At 49.7% G+C, this 13,917-nt stretch overlaps 1 protein-coding gene across 2 annotated transcripts in view; it reads left to right on the top strand.

The window, feature by feature from the left end:
- The first annotated feature begins 525 nt into the window (after window positions 1-525).
- DNAJC5 (DnaJ heat shock protein family (Hsp40) member C5) overlaps window positions 526-13,917 on the top strand; it is a 36,462-nt gene continuing 23,070 nt past the window's right edge. For both annotated transcript variants that reach the window (XR_004262330.1, XM_032256978.1), the window contains exon 1: window positions 526-731. The gene's annotated coding sequence lies outside the window, so the exon portion shown is untranslated. The remainder of the gene's footprint in view (window positions 732-13,917) is intronic.

The raw sequence follows: 13,917 nt of genomic DNA, 5'->3' as shown, positions 1-13,917 counted from the left end.
GCTGGGATTACAGGCACGCGCCACCATGCCCAGCTAATTTTTTGTAGTTTTAGTAGAGACGGGGTTTCACCATGTTGACCAGGATGGTCTCGATCTCTTGACCTCGTGATCCACCCGCCTCGGCCTCCCAAAGTGCTGGGATTACAGGCTTGAGCCACCGCGCCCGGCCCGTCTTCTCAGTCTTAAAGCGCTAAGTAAACTCAACTGCAAGACCAGCAAGCCCTGGACCTCCCTTTCTACGCGGTTCCTTGCAGCACGTGCCAGCCCACCCGGGGCCCAGGGCCCACCTGCGGCCAAGAGAAGACTGGGAGGGCTGGCCCCGCCCCCGTGCTTTGGTCCCGCCCCATAACAGGCACCGCTAACCCCGCCCACTCACGGGCGGAGCCTCTGTCCGTCGCCTCTGCCCCGGCTGTCACTCGGGGCTCCGCCCCCCCGTGGGCGGAGCCTCCGCTCGGCGCTCTGAGCGCACGCGCAGCCAGTCCCGCCCGCGGCTCCGACCCGCTGGAGCCCACGTCCCTCCGGGAGCGCGCGCGCCGGTGCGGGTGCGTGCGTGAGCGTGCGCGTCTCCGCTGTCGCTGTCGCTGCCGGTGCTGCACCCGCGCCCTCTGCCGCCGCCGCCGCCGCCGCCGCCCGGGGTCTCCAGACTGAGGAGTGCGTCGGCCGCTGCCCAGCAGCGCCGCGGAGCGGGGAGCGGAGCCGGCGGGAGGGCGGGCGGGCGGGCGGACGGGCAGGTGAGCTCGCTGCGGGCCGGGCGGGCGGGCCGGCCCTCGTCAGGTCGGCCCACGTCAGGCCGGGGCGGGCGGAGGCGGGGGCGCGGGCGCGGGCGCGGGTGGGGGCGGGGGCGGCGCGCCAAAGCCGGAAATGGCGGCGACCCCCGGGCCGGTCCCGCGCGGGCGCTCGGGGCCGGAGCTGCTGCGACGCCGCGGCCTGAGGCGGGCCGGGCCGGGGCGGGGGCGCGGGAAGGTCGGCGCCGGGGCTGCGGGAGCCGGCCGGGCCGGGGGTCTGAGCGCCGCGCCTCGCGGTGGGGGCGGGGGCCGCGCTCCCCGCGGATCTGCCGGGCCCGATCTGCCGGGCCCGGGACGCCTCCTCCCCTCCCCAGGTCCCCGCGCCCGCGCCCGCGCCCGCCCCCGACCCCGTGGGGTCTCCCCCTCCCGTGGGGTCTCCCCCTCCCGCGGGGCGACCCGACAAGCTGAAGCGGCGCTGGTTGTAGGGAGACGGATAATTTAGTTTCTGGGTCGTTGTGCTTATAGCTCAGGGAATTGAAAATTGTTCCCTAACGCACCGCAAATTAATCTTTCAGATGTTGTAAATTCCAAAAAGCGTTTGGTTTGTAAGAAAAAAACCTGTTTTATCCGCTTTTTAAAAACGTTTTTAGCCATGCTTTATATTGAACTCTTAAGGAGAGAGTATTAGGAACTCATCCGTTCAGGTTCTAACTTGTTGGTGTCAAGTGTCTGGATTAAAGACTCTTTTTCGTGTGCCGAAGCCATGATTTCTCAAATTCATTCAGTTGTGTCATACAGGAAAAGGAAGCAAAAATTTCAGCTTTATTTTTTGTTTTCCGGCTTAGGCTTGGTTGGGAAGATTCGGTGGTGGTTGGATACTTCTGCCCCTATTTGTCGGCTTAGAAAAACCTATTCTAATGACAAAGTTAGATTGCTCCATCTATTGTCATGGTTACTTGAAGGCAAAACTTTACCCAAAGCTTTTGAGGTTTAATGTTCGTTTATTTGCTTCTCTTTTTTAAAAATGTCGCGCTGAGTTTCAAGAATGAGTAATCTGTCAAACGGTAGATGAAATTAGAAGCCTGGATCTGAGGGCTCCCGGGAAGTTTCATGGTTCCCTTTTCGCTTGTGTCGGTGCTGTAGGACTCAGCGTGGCTCCAGCTGGCTTCTGGCCCAGCAGAGAGCTGGAGGGGCCTGCTCTGGTTGGCTGGTTGTGTGGCCTCTGGTGGACATCCCTGGCAATGGTGTTAATGAGCCTGCAGCATCTGAGTCCACCCACCCTCTGACTGTGGCCCCCGACTCACTCTCTACCTGCCGTAGCGGCCTCCTTGCTAGTTCTGAGCAGACGCACATGCTCTGTCCTTGGATCTTCTTGGAATGCCTGGTGACTACCTGCTTACAGTGCCACCTAACTTCCTGTCTCCCTTCCTCACCTAATTTTTCCGCAGCACTGAATCCTAGTAATGTCCTGTTTAACGCATTTATCATTCTTAATATTTTACTATGAGGTGAGGTCCATGAAGAGACTATTTTGTGAAAAGAGCAACTGCTGGCACATGGTCTGGGCCCAGTAAATATTTGTTCAGTGAATGAACGTGAGGAGTTTAGCAGCAGCTGTGTGTGGTGCTGGCCTTGTCACATGAAAGTTGTTATGGGTGAGGACTGAGCAGGCAGAGGTAAGGGTTCCTGGAATGTAGGCCCTCAGGACAGAGAGCCACCAGCTCTCACCTGCCCACTGGGGAAAGACAGCCAGCTAAGAGGTGGCTTGGAAGGGTTCATGGGACCTTTGTAAATCTTTTTTTGCAACTTTGAATCTATAATTATTTCAAAGTTAAAACGTTTCTATTTTTTTTCTTTTTCTTTTTTTTTCTTATTATTCTATGAAGAAGTTAAAACATTTCTAAAAAGTCAGATCTGTTTGGGGGCGGTTGCTCCCGCCTGTAATCCCAGCCCTTTGGGAGGCCAAGGTGGGCTGATCACTTGAGGTCAGGAGTTTTAGACCAGCCTGGCCAACATGGTGAAACCCTGTCTCTACTAAAAATACAAAATTAGCTGGGTGTGGTGGTGCACACCTGTAATCCCAGTTACTCAGGAGGCTGAAGCAGGAGAATCAAACCCCGGAGGCAGAAGTTGTAGTGAGCCGAGATCTCACTACTGCACTCCAGCCTGAGCGATAGAGCAAGACCCAGTCTCAAAAAAATGAAAGAAATAATTAAAAAAAAAAGATCTGCCACTGGTAATAATGCTTTTAGAAATTTTGTCCATGAATACCAGGAAAAACCCTACACACTAGTCCTTGTACTCTGTTGTGACATTTGGAGTACTCTGTTGGAGTTCTCTCAGGAGAACTCCCTGAGAATGACTGTTGCTGATCCACTTAGAATGACGCCCATCAGCTGTGGTGCTGTGGCAGCGCAGCAGAGCCTGCTAGTGACTCGCAGACTCCAGAGTTCTTCCCACAGCCTCCACCGCTGCCCATGTTAACGCGGAGTGAGTGGGCTTCAGGGCTTCCCTGCATCCCTGAAGACGCTTGTATTTACGTGGTTCGGAGATTGAACAGATGCTGTATGTTTCTCAGTTATTTTTGTTCCTCAGTTCCCCTCGCGTGTGGAGGTTGGATGCCGCCGAGCTCGGTTGTACAGCTACCTCCGTGACCAGCACCTTTGCTCAGGGTCTCCCTGTTAATCGTCAGACCTGGAACTTGAAGTCAGGTCTTCTCTAGACCAGGTTTTTTCTAAGTATTTGTTGACCACCTCCCTGGCACCACCAGGAAGAGCCCTGTACAAGGTGCTGGTTGTGTTATATTTAGAGCGCAGATGCGAGATGCCCACATGTATGCCTGGAGTATAGCAGTTCAATAGCTGCTTGTTGAATCAATGACTAAAATGCAGTGGGGCAGGGAGCGATGATAAGGTAGAATTTTATCTAAATCAGGCAGTAAGGTGACTGATACCCAGTTAGGAGTACTGTGTCAGCAGATGAAAGCAGCTTTTCTCCAGTGAGGCAATAGATCCCTGGGCCGGGTTAGAAGAAGCCACCTGTGGAGAAATGAACCGTGATGACTCAGTCTGGCACGAGAGGTGGAGAAGAGGCCCTGACACCCCGGTATCTCCAAGTGGGAGGTTAAAACTGTAGTTCTGGCCGGGCGCGGTGGCTCACGCCTGTAATCCCAGCACTTTGGAAGGCCGAGGCGGGTAGATCACGAGGTCAAGAGATGGAGACCATCCTGGCCAACATGGTGAAACCCTGTCTCTACTTAAAAAAAAAAAAATCAGCTGGGCGTGGTGGCACGAACCTGTAGTCCCAGCTACTTGAGAGGCTGAGGCAGGAGAATTGCTTGAACCTGGGAGGCAGAGATTGCAGTGAGCCAAGATTGCGCCACTGCACTCCAGTCTGGCGCCTGGCGACAGAGCTAGACTCTGTCTCAAAGAAAAAAAAAAAAACTGTAATGGTTCTAAAACGAGGCTCATTTTGATGTTCTGATGAGAACATTCTCATGCTGCAAAGTCCTGAGATGTGTCCAGGGAGCGTGGAATAGGTCTTCCCACTGTGGCAGGACACTCTGTGCTGGACCTTCCTTCCTAAAGGAGGACAAGACCAGGGCTCACATGACTGGGACTGCTCTGTCGCCGAGCCACTGCATTCTGTAAAATGAGGGTAGTGGTGCCTCCCCTGCCTGCCTGCTGGGAGAGAAGAGGAGACAATAAATGGAAAGGTGTCTCATCACCTGCTTCCTAAATAGAAGTGACAGAGATGCTGAAAAACGGTTATACTCTTGTTTTATGAAAATGCTTCCCCTAATCTTGGATCTGGGACTGCCTTGCCAGGACCCCTCAGGTAATGACATCCCTGAAGAGGATTACCAGCTAGTCTGTTATCAGTCACAGGCAATTCAACCCAGAAGATTTAAGGATTAGATTACCCAGCAACCTTTAGTGTAGATTTTGTCTCTCCTCACCCTTTGCATTAACTTCCCTGTGTTGTGTGTAAATGAGGAAGTGTGTTTTGTTTTACTGGTACATGGGAGACATTTAAGGTCATTAGAAGTAAAAATTGTTTTAACAAAAAGAGAAAAATAAAAGAAAAAAGAAAAAATTGTTTTAACAATTTTTAACCTTTATGAGTTTTGTGAGCATTGATATTTCACATTGAAGTTGCAGAAATTAGGACAGCATTGCATTTTCTCTCTCTCTCTTTTTTTTTTTTTTTGAGATGTAGTCTTATGCTTTTGCCCACGCTGGAGTGCAGTTGCAAGATCTCGGCTCACCACAACCTCTGCCTTCTGGGTTCAAGCGATTCTCCTGCCTCAGCCTCCCTAGTAGCTGGGATTACAGGCGCCTGCCATAGCACCCAGCTAATTTTTGTATTTTTAGTAGAGACAGGGTTTTGCAATGTTGGCCAGGCTGGTCTTGAACTCCTGACCTCAGGTTATCCACCCACCTTGGCCTCCCAAAGTGCTGGGATTATAGGTGTGAGCCACTGTGCCTGGCTCCAGGTTGGTCTTGAGCTCCTGGACTCAAGTGATCTTCCTGCCTCAGCCTCCCAGAATGTTAGAATGACTAGTGTGAGCCACTGTGTCTGGCCAGCATCTCATTTACTAAAGAAAGAAGTACTCAGACCAGATTTGGGACATATCTCTGAAAATTCTGGGCTGGTGCAGTGGCTCATGCCTGTAATCCCAGCACTTCAAGAGGGCAAGGCAGGCGGTTTGCTTGAGTCCAGGAGTCAAGACCAGCCCGGCCAACATGGCAAAACCCTGTCTCTACTAAAAGTACAAAAATTAGCTGGCTGTCGTGGCAGGCACCTATAGTCCCAGCTTCCTGAGAGGCTGAGGTGGTAGGATCACCTGAGCCTGGGAGGTTGAGGCTGCAGCAAGCCACAGTTGCGCTACTGCACTCCAGCCTGGGCGACAGAGCAAGACACTCTCAAAAAAATAAAAAGGAAGTTTTGTCCTGATCAGTAATCCCCTCCTCAGGACAGACCTGCATATGCTAGAATTTAACTTTGTTCCAAAATTGTTCTACATTTTACATGAATGGGGCCGGGCGCGGTGGCTCAAGCCTGTAATCCCAGCACTTTGGGAGGCCGAGGTGGGTGGATCACAAGGTCAAGAGATCGAGACCATCCTGGTCAACATGGTGAAACCCCGTCTCTACTAAAACTACAAAAAATTAGCTGGGCATGGTGGTGCGTGTCTGTAGTCCCAGCTACTCAGGAGGCCGAGGCAGGAGAATTGCCTGAAGCCAGGAGGCGGAGGTTGCGGTGAGCCGAGATCGCGCCATTGCACTCCAGCCGGGGAAACAAGAGCGAAACCCAATCTAAAAAAAAAAAAAAAAAAAAAAAAACAACACACATGAATGGTTTGAAAAACTTATTTCTGTGCCAGAGAACTTTGTCATTTATTCTTGACATATTAAACATGACTGATATTTATAAATTTTGTGATGTGTCATGAGTGCTTAGTGAGTATCGTTGAATGTGGATAAGAATGAACCTGATTTTTCATGAGTTTATAATTTTATTGTCCTTTTTAGTATTCTACTTTGAACGTGTATTATCAGCAGAAATGATCATTTTGAGATGAAGTGTCTGGAGTCATGCAGTGTCTGCATTGCCATGTTCAAGGCATTCTTTGTTTGTTTGAGACGGAGTCTTGCTTGGTCATCCAGGCTGGAGTGCAGTGGTGCGATTGTGGGTCACTGCAGCCTCTGCCTCTCAGGTTCAACTGAGTCTTCTGCTTCAGCCTCCTGAGTAACTGGAATTACAGGTACCCACCAGCACCTGTAATTCCTGGCTAATTTTTGTATTTTTAGTAGAGACAGGGTTTTTGCCATGTTGGTCAGGCTGGTCTCGAACCCCTGATGTCAGATGATCTGCCCACCTCAGCCTCCCAAATTGCTGGGATTACAGGCCTGAGCTACTGTGCTTGACCTGTGTTCTGAGGCATTCTGTCCCTGTTGGTTATGAAATTATGATTCTGGCAGCTTGGAAGATGGAATGGATTTGCCAGCCCCATCGGCTGTGCCCTGCCCTCCTTGCCGTCTTTAGAGTGTGACTGACGTCCAGGAGAGTTCTCCCTGCCCTGTGCCTGTACTTTTTCACCAGGTAGAGTGGAAATGCGTTCTAGTGAAACAGCAGAAATATCCCGTCTTACTCTAACCCTTGAAGAAGTGGGAGCTGAATGCGGGTCCAGTCTATGTGCTCCGCATCAGTCTCAGAATGGAGGCCAGCCCAGGTCAGATCCCTCTCCTCTGACTGAATGCAGGTGCTAGGGGTCCAGTCCAGGCGCGTCACATCAGTCTCAGAATGGAGGTGAGCCCAGGTCAGAGGCTTCAACCTCTGCCTGGGCTGCAGGTGCCTGGCAGGAGGAGTGACTGTGTCAGCAGAGAAAGTGTGCACCACTGCCTGGCCTTTATTTTTCTCCTGCTATTGGTAGGGAGGAGTAGCAGAGCAAATGTTTGATTTTTTTGGTAGGCAGTCCCATTGGGTTTTTCTTTATTAAATAGGCTCGTCTTTTATTGTAAGAGGGTTTCCCTAAGACAAGTAATGAGAGAAATTCTGGGTCCAGGAGCACAGACTGTAATGTTTGTCATCTGTTGCCAAGCTTGTATTCTTCATGCAGTGTCTGTCTTTTTCCCTTTGCTCACAGGGCATTTTAATGTAGTATTTTGGTGTTAATTTAGCTACTGCAATAGGGCTTGCTATTAAAATCTGAGATTTTAAATTTTTATCAGTTGCAATAAATTTTATTAGTTCTCTCTTGATGTGTTCTTTAAAATATGAAATTTCTTATGAGCCTGGTGTGGTGGCATGCATTGGTGGTCTCAGCTGCTTGGGAGGCAGGGGCTGGAGGGTTGTTTGAGTCCACGCTGGGCAACAAAGCAAGGCCTTGTCTCTTAAAAAATAATAAATTTCTTGTTATAAATAGATTTTTTTTTTTTTTGAGGTGGAGTTTCACTCTTGTTGCCCAGGATGGAGTGCAATGGCGTGATCTCAGCTCACTACAACTTCTGCCTCCCAGGTTCAAACAATTCTCCTGCCTCAGCCTCCTGAGTCACTGGGATTACAGGCTCCTGCCACCATGCCTGGCTAATTTTTTTTGTATTTTTAGTAGAGATGGGGTTTCATCATGTTGGCCAGGCTGGTCTTGAACTCCTGAGTTCAGGAGATCCACCTGCCTCAGCCTCCCAAAGTGCTGGGATTACAGGTGTGAGCCACCGTGTCCGGCTCATTTTTGTTTTTTTGAGATGGAGTTTTGCTCTTGTTGCCCAGGCTGGAGTACAGTGGCGCGATCTCAACTCACCTTCCAGGTTCAAGCGATTCTCCTGCCTCAGCCTCCCAAGTAGCTGGCATTACAGGCATGTGCCACTACATCTGGCTAATTTGTATTTTTAGTAGAGACAGGGTTTCTCCATGTTGGTCAGTCTGGTCTCAAACCCCGACCTCAGATGATCTGCGCTCCTTGGCCTCCCAAAGTGCTGGGATTACAGGCATGAGCCACCGAGCCCAGCATAAATGGACTTTTAAAAATGCACAAAACCAGCCAATGACTGTATTTTAAATTAATTGAAAAAGAATCTGTATTCACATAAAGGCTTTACCTGGGCTGTATCCATCCTTTTTTTTTTTTTCTTTACAACAGGGTCTGACTTTGTCTCTTGCCCAGGTCAGAGTGGAGTGGTGCAGTCTCAGCTCACTGCATTCTCCCAGGCCCAAGCAGTCCTCCTGTCTCAGCCTACCAAGTAAGTGGAACTTTAGGGGTGTGTCACCACAGTTGACTAATGTTTTAATTTTTGTAGAGATGGGGCCTCCTCATATGTTGCCCAGGTTGGCCTTGAACTCCTGGACTTGATCCTCCTGCCTCGGCCTCCCATGGTGGTGCGTGCCTACAGTCTCAGTAGCTTAGACTCATCCTAACCCTTGGCTGAGACCATAGGCATGCACCACCTCACTGACTCGTCTCAAACTTTTAATAAGCCTCTTCACATAGAAATTTTTAAAATTTGGACTGGGCGCAGTGACTCAAGCCTGTAATCCCAACACTTTGGGAGGCTGAGACTGGTAGATCTCTTGAGTTTAGGAATTTTAGACCAGCGTGGGCAACAGAAGGAAGCCCCATCTCTACAGAAAATACAAAAATTAGCTGGGCATGGTGGTGCATGCCAGCAGTCCCAGCTACTTGAGAGGCTGAGGTGGGAGGATCTCTTGAGCCTGGGAGGCGGAAATTGCAGTGGGGTGAAAAAGAGAATACCCCACGTCCAAATAGCAAACACTCTGAAGTGAGACAAACTGGGGTTTGTTGAACAGGCATTCTGGGACAAGGTTACCTAATACCCATTCGCCATAATCCCCAGGAGAGCCTTGCAGGGTGGGTCTTTTTTTTTTTTCTCTCTTTTCTTTTCCTGGATCACTGGAGATTTAACCTTACAGGGTGGGTCTTAAACAGTTTTTTAGATTCTCACATATAAAGGTATAATATTAACGAATAAGCACAAGTAATGCCATCATACATGTTAAAATGACAACACAGAATTTACAAAATTACCTTTTTTTCCCCCCCAAATTACCCCTTACTGTACGGTTTCTGTTGGGGCTGTTTCTCTTGCATCATCCTGCGGGTTGGGTCACCCCAACCGATTGTCACCAACAGACGGATGCACAGCATCCTTCTCTCTGGTGTAAGCACTGCTTAATTCATGTTATGAAAATGGTTTAAGATGAGGGCACTGTAACTCACGTAGAATCTGAAGTGGCCTTGAATAGGCAACTGGTCAAGCTGCCTCTTAGTATGTCTTATTTCCAGGTGGGTGGATTGAGATGCATAGAGGTGTTCATGGCATGGGCATCCTTGTGAACCTGCTCTAGTTTAGGATAACTAGGCAGAATTTTACTAATGCTGTTCCTGGCGTGGGCTAGTGGTCTTTACCCTGGACTCCAGAACAACTGTCCAACTGACTGACAGCTACCTCCCCCTAAAGCCTTAAACCGACTTCTATGTTTTTAAAAGGCAAAGGACAATAAGTCAACTTAATAAACTGTGCGGGGATTTTTGTTTTTTCTTTTTTGGTGTGTGTGTGATGAGGTCTCGCTCTGTCACCTAGGCTGGAGTGCAGTGGCACAATCTCAGCTCATTGCAATCTCCACTTCCTGGGTTCAAGTGATTCTCCTTCCTCAGCCCCTCGAGTAGCTGGAACTCCAGGTATGCACCACTACACCCAGCTAATTTTTGTATTTTTAGTAGAGATGGGGTTTCACTGTGTTGGCCATGCTAATCTTGAAGTCCTGACCTCAAGTGATCCACCCGACTCGGCCTCTCAAAGTATTGGGATTACAGGTGTGAGACACCGTGCCCAGCTGGATTTTTTTGTTTTTAGAGACAGGGTCTCACTCTCCTGCCCAGGCGAGGGTACAGTGGTGCAGTTACCACTCGCTGCAGCCTTGAACTCAAGTGATCCTCCCATCTCACCTTCCTGAGTAGTTGGGATTTCAGGTGCATGCCACCATGCCTGGCTAATTTTTTTCATGTTTTTTGAGACATGGTTTCACTTTGAACTCTTGGCTTCAAGTGACTCTCCTGCCTCAGCCTCCAAAGTAGTTGCGGTTACAGGTGTGAGCTACCACACGTGGTGGATTTTTCTTTCTTTCTTTCTTTCTTTTTTGATGGAGTCTGGCTCTTATTGCCCACGCTGGAGTGTAATGGTGCAATGTCAGCTCATTGCAATCTTCACCTCCGGGGTTCAAGCAATTCTCCTTCCACAGCCTCCCTAGTAGCTGGGACTACAGGTGTGTGCCACCGAGCCCAGCTAATTTTTGTATTTTTAGTAGAGGTGGGGTTTTACCATGTTGGCCAGGCTGGTCTTGAACTCCTGACCTCAGGTGATCTGCCTTGGCCTCCCGAAGTGCTGGGATTACAGGCATGAACCACTGTGCCTGGCCCAGGATTTTTTTTAAATTAAGGAAAGTATTTTTGGCCAGGCGCGGCTCACGCCTATGATCCCAGCACTTTGGGAGGCTGAGGCAGGTGGATCATGAGGTCAAGAGATCGAGACCATCCTGGCCAACATGATGAAACCCCGTCTTTACTAAAAATACAAAAATTAGCTGGGTGTAGTGGCGTGTAACTGTAATCCCAGCTACTCGGGAGGCTGAGGCAGGAGAATCGCTTGAACCCAGGAGGCGGAAGATGCAGTGAGCTGATATTGCACCACTGCACTCCAGCCTGGGCGACAGAGTGAGACTCCATCTAAAAAAAAAAAAGGAAAATACTTTGCTATGCAACAATAATGAATATGTCTTCAAGCCGAGAATAAAATATAGTCAACAAAACATGTATTTAGCTTTGTAAACTTTGTCTATATATGTACTTATTTTACTTTTATTTAAAAATATGAGACTGGGCACGGTGGCTCAAACCTGTAATCCCAGCACTTTGGGAGGCTGCAGAGGGTGGATCACTTGAGGTCAGGAGGTCATGACCAACCTGGCCAATATGGCGAAACCCTGTCCATCTCTACTAAAAATACAAAAATTAGCCGGGTGTGGTGGCATGCACCTATAATCCCTGCTACTTGGGAGGCTGAGGCAGGGCAATTGCTTGAACCCAGAAGGTGGAGGTTGCAGTGAGCCAAGATTGCTCCACTGCACTCCATCCTAGGCGATAGAGAGACCCTGTCTTAATAAATTAGTTAATAAAAATATGACAAGGGTCTCAGTGCAATGGGTCACACCTGTAATCCCAGCACATTGGGGACTGAGGTGGATTACTCGAGGCCAGGAGTTTGCCCAGCCTGGGCAACTTAGGGAGACCCTGCCTCTACAAAAAAATAAAAAATTATCCAGGTGTGGTGATTGCACACCTGTAATCCCAACTACGTACTTAGGTGGCTGAGGTGGGAGGATCACATGAGTCCAGGAGGCCAAGGCTATAGTGAGCTGTGATTGAGCCACTGCACTCCAGCCTGGGTGATACAGTGAGACTCTGTCTCTAAAATAAAATAAAATGACAATGGTCAACGTAGTTCCTTATTCAGAAAACTCTTGATGTACAAGAAAATAAGTTATTTGTGATCAGGACAGAGAAGAATTATTACCTTTTGTGAAGTGGATACTGAGAATCAGTGATGATGTACAGTGCGTGGGAAGCTGACTTGGATTTGAGTTCCAGCCCTATGGATTCCTAGCACAGTGACCGCAGGTAGGTCACTCAGCCTTCCTGAGTCTCAGTCTTCTTCGCGAAAAGTGCAGATCATCATCGTAATAGCTCACGTTTACTGTGTGCCTGGCGTAGGTCTGACTGCTGTACGCAAGCTAACTCCCAGACATACCTCGCTTGACTGTTTAATCCCCGTTTGACAGAGAGGAGATTGAGATGGGGAGATGTTGGGTTACTTGCCTGGTCACTGAGTCCCTGTAAATGGCAGCCCAGACAGGTGACCCCAGAGCTACCCTCCCACCTGCTTGACCAGGCCTGTCTCACAAGCCTCTTAGGAAGGGCTCTGTTCAGCATTTTAGCAGATGGAGGCACATGGTGAGTGTTTGCTGAGCTGCAGCCGCTGTGCAGATGAAACAGATGTTATTGCAGGTTTTGTCAGATCATAGTGTCTTAATTTTGAGGTGCATTGCGTGTGTTTTAACACTTAACATCCTCTGAAATTTAGCATGTTTTACAGTTGGCTTGTCATGGTTAATTTTTACACCTTATATTTGGTTGCATACTAGACTCACTGGAATCATTTGCCATTCGTTATAGTTACAGAGGCACTCTGAAACCCTGTGTGTGCTTCACCAGGGACAGCCCGCACACGGGAGGTACTGGCCAGCCATCCCCCTGGGTGAATTTCTCTAAGAGCAGCCCTAGGCCGGGGGTGAGTGTGAGAAAATTGGGGCCGTTTCCATCAGTTACGTTTCAGAGTAGGTTCCCACTGGAAGTGCTGGAAATACCCAGATGCCATCTGTAGAATTTTTTTTTTTTTTTTTTTTTAAGAGACGGGGTCTCGCTATGTTGCCCAGGCTGGAGTGTGGAGTGCAGTGGCTATTCACAGACACGATCCCACTACTGATCAGCACAGGAGTTTTGACCTGCTCCATTTCTGACCTGGGCCGGTTCACCCCTCCTTAGGCAACCTGGTGGTCCCCTGCTCCCGGGAGGTCACCACATTGATGCCAAAAATTAGTGCGGACACCCAATCAGCATAGCGCACTATAGCCCATAACTCCTGGGCTCAAGTGATCCTCCCACCTCAGCCTCCTGAGTAGCTGGGACTACAGGCATGCGCCACCGCGCCCGACCATCTGTAGCATTTTATGCACTGTGGGTTTTCCGCTGTCTGTGTCTTAAGCTTCAGCTCTGCAGTCCGCTCAGTGGAAGCCTCCGGTCCACTGTACGGTGGGGGAAGCCACAGCCAGGATGGGTGTGCCATTTGATTAGTCACGGAATGAACAGGGCAGAGGTCACTAAGTAAATATGATATTGCCAGTAGGATTGTGGTCATAACTTTTTTTTTTTTTTTTTGAGACAGAGTCTCGCTCTTGTCACTTAGGCTGGAGTGCAGTGGCGAGATCTCGGCTCATTGCAACCTCTGCCTCCCGGGTTCAAGCGATTCACCTGCCTCAGCCTCCTGAGTAGCTGGGATTACAGGTGCCTGCCATCATGCCCAGTTAATTTTTGTATTTTTAGTAGAGACAAAGTTTCACCATGTTGGTCAGCCTGGTCTTGAACTCCTGACCTCGTGATCCACCTGCCTTAGCCTCCCAAAGTGCTGGGATTACAGGCGTCAGCCACTGCGCCTAGCTGGCAGTGAGTTTCTACATGGTTCATCTCAGATTTTAAATTAAGTTTCCCCAGCAGGTTAAATACATTGCCAATTTTATTTCATTTTTCATATTATTAGCAAAGTTTTTCTCAATAGAATGAACCAAGGGCATCTAAAGCAAAGAGGTAGTTCCCTGCTCCGTCTCCCCATCTGCACCATCTGTCTCTCCCTGCCCCATCTCCATCTCCCTGTCTGCACCGTCTCTCCCTGCCCCATCTCCATCTCTCCATCTCCCCATCTCCATCTCCCCGTCTGCACCGTCTCTCCCTGCCTGGTCTCCATCTCCCCGTCTGCACCGTCCCCTGCCCTGTCTCCGTCTCCCTGTCTGCACCGTCTCTCCCTGCCCTGTCTCCATCTCCCCGTCTGCACCGTCTCTCCCT

Source organism: Sapajus apella, unplaced genomic scaffold (genome assembly GCF_009761245.1).
Source record: "Sapajus apella isolate SASKATOON/1434 unplaced genomic scaffold, GSC_monkey_1.0 scaffold96, whole genome shotgun sequence".
Lineage (NCBI taxonomy): Eukaryota > Metazoa > Chordata > Mammalia > Primates > Cebidae > Sapajus > Sapajus apella.
This window is presented reverse-complemented; position numbering and strand designations above follow the sequence as displayed.